The sequence below is a fragment of the Cornus florida genome, unplaced genomic scaffold (assembly GCF_030987335.1).
Source record: "Cornus florida cultivar Cherokee Brave unplaced genomic scaffold, ASM3098733v1 CherokeeBrave_3.0.0_Hap2_Chr05, whole genome shotgun sequence".
Lineage (NCBI taxonomy): Eukaryota > Viridiplantae > Streptophyta > Magnoliopsida > Cornales > Cornaceae > Cornus > Cornus florida.
Genome location: NW_026775575.1, coordinates 18,301,549 through 18,305,559, shown reverse-complemented (window position 1 = coordinate 18,305,559; position 4,011 = coordinate 18,301,549).

The following is a 4,011-nucleotide window of genomic DNA, read 5'->3' as shown; positions in this document are numbered from 1 at the left end:
GTTTATTCTTTTCACTCGATTTTTTTTTTTTTTTTATAGGATCAAAGATGGAAGCATGGTGTAATGTGTTGATCTATTAAGCTTTCTAGCGATTCATGAGATCGAGCATTAGGTCAATGACTCCCAAACCAGACGGCTTTAGCGCATTAAGCGTTCAAACACCCCTACGGACTTACAAGCTCAAATCAACTAGGCTACAAATCAAGACAACTTCCATCTAATCATTTCCCACTTCTCACCTTTTGGGAGAAGTCCTCACTTTTTTTTATTGCTTTTGCTTTTTTTTTTTTTTTTTTTTAATCAATTATTAACCTAGAGTTTGGGCCCTCCACCTTTCGGCACGAGAAGTTCAGTGCTTGATGAGGCTAGAATCCCAGCTACTTAGTGAAAAGGGGTTGTTATCCACCTTTATCAAGAATGAAAGTTTTCAATGCATTACTAGCCCAATTGGGATATAACCAATTCAATAATCAACAAAGCATGTACCCCACAAATGAATGCTAGTGTGTGCCTATGCTAGTGTAGAAGACTAGAGTGAATCTCAAAACAATCACAAAATCAAGATGATGTGGATCACAAGTGCAAGCAAGATATCAATCTTTCAAAAAATTTACTCCTAAATGGCTTCTACAAGGCATACAAGGAGTATTGGACTCTTAAGTCAAGCAATTTTAAAATTTTAAGCAATATAGTCCTCAAAAGATCAAAATCATAACTAGATATGGACCAATCATAAAAATATCCCTTAAATACACAAGTCATGCTCAAAATTTTGAATTTAAAACTAACACTGTAATGCACCATTCCCCCAAACTTAAATAGCACAATGTCCTTAATGTGCAAGAGAACAAAGGAAAGAGTATACCAGTGCAACTAAGGCATAGAATGATCGGGACTGAAGTTTCCAAAGTGGGTGGCTTGGCCCCCCAAACTTGGGATGAACTATGGTCCTGAAAATTGGCACTTGGATAAACTTATCAGATAACAAAATGGGATAATTAGTGTACAGTGGACATGCAAGTGTAAATGGGATAAACAGATAAAGAAATGAGAGAGGTATAAGGGTGATCCTGAAAATTGGGTAGCACTCTCTCACTGAAGTCACTGTGATGCACCTGATGGAGTCAAACATATAGATATGAGAATATAATCATATGACATCCATAGCAAAAATAGATATATCAAATAGATAAAATGCAGGTACAACAAAAATATCAAAGCCGACAGGCCGGCTGCAAAAATAATAGTACTATACAGTGACAAAAATAAAGTATCAATAGGAGAGAGGGATCATGAGATAGAAGAACTGGGAACTCAGAAGGATAAGGTAAGACGGGCAGGTCGGGCTCCGCAGATATCTCTAGATAGATCTAGGAACATAGTCATGACATCCGCGCGGAAGGCAGCAAAATCAGCTCTGTGGACTGTGAGATCAGCTCGTATGGCAACAACAGCATCCTCAAGCATCTGCAGACGTACTCCAAAGCCGGGGGTCAGATCTGGAGCCTCAGGTATAAATGAATCAGAAGAAAAAACCTGAGTCTGCTCCTGGTCATGAATGGGCAACCCAGCTGGAGAGTACTGCTCGGCGGCGTCTGCAGGGCGCTTTAAGTCAATATCTATATGATCAGCAGCTGGATCGACTGGTGCGTCGTCCGCTGCGGGATCTGCTGCTGCTGCCTGTGCCTGTGCCTCCTCCTTCTGTAACTCCTCTGTAGCCACTACCGCGTGGTCCTGTAGTCTGGTAATAATGGCGTTGTAGCTCTTGGTCTAGTCTTTCTTCAGAAAATGACATGAACCTCTCTCGGGGTGCTCCCGAGGGTGAATAGGGTAGCGCTGATCGATCAAAATCTGGGTGATAAGGTGGTTGAATGGAAGAGACTTAGCCCATCCGAGCGTCTCCTTGCTGATGTACTCATCATAAAGTTTCCTCATCACGTTCTAGATGAGCGCGGGAATGGACACCCAGTGCCCGGTGTAGAAGGCGTAGAGGGCTGTCAGATAATCCCCCTCCTCTGAATCTTGTGCCCGGCCATGTAAATATTCCGAAAGAGCACGGAATCGGTGAACCACAGGTCATCTGGAAGGAATGTCCGGGTGGCGAAGGTCTCGCCAGCGGCATGGTGACCTGTAAGAAAAACTGTCATGTTGGCATATGAAGGCCTGTATAGCCTCGGATATGTCTTCTGAAGCTCTGGAGGACAACGGTGTGGGCAGTGGCAAGAGCGGGCTAGTGAGTCCACTGTGATGGTGATCTGATGGCCATCTACAGAAGTGACCAGCTCTGCTATGGTATGCAGGGATGGTCAGAGGTTTTGGTAGAATAACCGTACCAGCCGCGGGTAGACTGGCTCTGCAACTGGGGCAAGAATAGCTGTCAGGCCCCTCTGAATGATGTCATGGTAAGCGGATCAGGTCAGCACCGATCTAGAGAAAAAGGCCGTATCGAACACTGACTCATGGTCGACCGCCATATACGCATATCTAGGCGCGGGTCTATCACACTTCAGATGAGCTAGCTGAGGTGGTACAGATGAATGCTCAGCTCCAGTATGCGGTGGAGATGGTGATGGTGTAAATACAAGATGAGCCGTAGAGGTGGATGGCATATGGTCATCCTCAGCCTCATGAGATGGTGACTGAGGTGGGGTAGCCTGTGCTGGCTCCTCTGTCCGTGGTCTGATGTGTCAGTGAGGCCCGTGTTACCTGTTAGCAACGGTCTTCCTTTTAACCATGGCCTGCAAAAAGAAAAAGAAAAACTTGCAATAGGAGTTAGTGCCAAAATAAGAAATTTTAAGCACAATATAGAAACATGTATGTCAAGTAAAAATAGACAAAACAGATATGACATGAATCTATGCAAGTGAAAACATGCTAAACAATGTAAGTATGAAATGCATCCAATATAGAATATCACAGGCATTGGGCATATATAAGATAGCATGAACATAAGATATGATGAATGAAGTGTGTGTGTGAGATCTGAGAAGTTCGATCGATCATAAAAAGAAGTGAGATCGATCACAAAAGTTGGATCGATCAAAAATAAGTGAGATCGATCTCACAACTTCGATCGATCGGAGACATGAGTTCATGTCTTTGATCAATCTCTCAAGATCGATCTGAGGTACAAGTTCGATTGATCGAACTGTGCGATGAATATAAACAGTCACAAATTTGTGACTTTGGAAGCATGGGGCCCACATGAACGTGTTCGTGGGCCCATCAACACAACACATCAATCAATTCCATCACCCAATCATGACCCATCCTCCCAAAATAGATCAAACACGTACATATATATACGAAGCATATACACATATATATATACATGGAAACTCAATGCTTCGAAGCTTCAAAAATGGAGATTCAATCATGTATAAAGCAAGAATGCAACATATAAAGCATCTAATGATCATATTGAAGCTTAAATCATAAGGGAGATCTCGGATCTTACCCAAATCGATGAGAGAAGTGGAGATATGAACGAGTGAAGATGAATCCAAGAAAGGAGAGAGAGATTGGCGTTTGGATCTCGCCGGAGATGAGGGAGATGAGATTGCACAGTGGCGACGAAAAGGGGTTGGGGTTTTAGAGGGTTGGATCGATCTAAATGATCGATCTTGAGACCCTCCAAGTCTATTTTAAAAATATTCCCGACAAAGTTCGATCGATCGAACTTCAACTGAGATCGATCGAACTTTGATGAACTCTCTTCAAAGTATTTTTGGATTTTTGAAATTTTTGAAAAATGCAAAACTAAAATTAAAAATTAAAAATAAAATAAAATAAACTAGAATAAAATATTTTTTGGTTTTTTTTTTAATTATTGAATAAACAATAATAATTAAAAACTTATTAAAATATTTTTGAATTTTTGAAAACTTTTTGAAAAATAAAATAAAATGAAAATAAAATAAAATAAAATAAAAATGAAAATATTTTGGATTTTTAAAATTTGAAAAGTCAAAACAAAGTCAAAATAATGAAATTGAGAACTGAGATCGATCG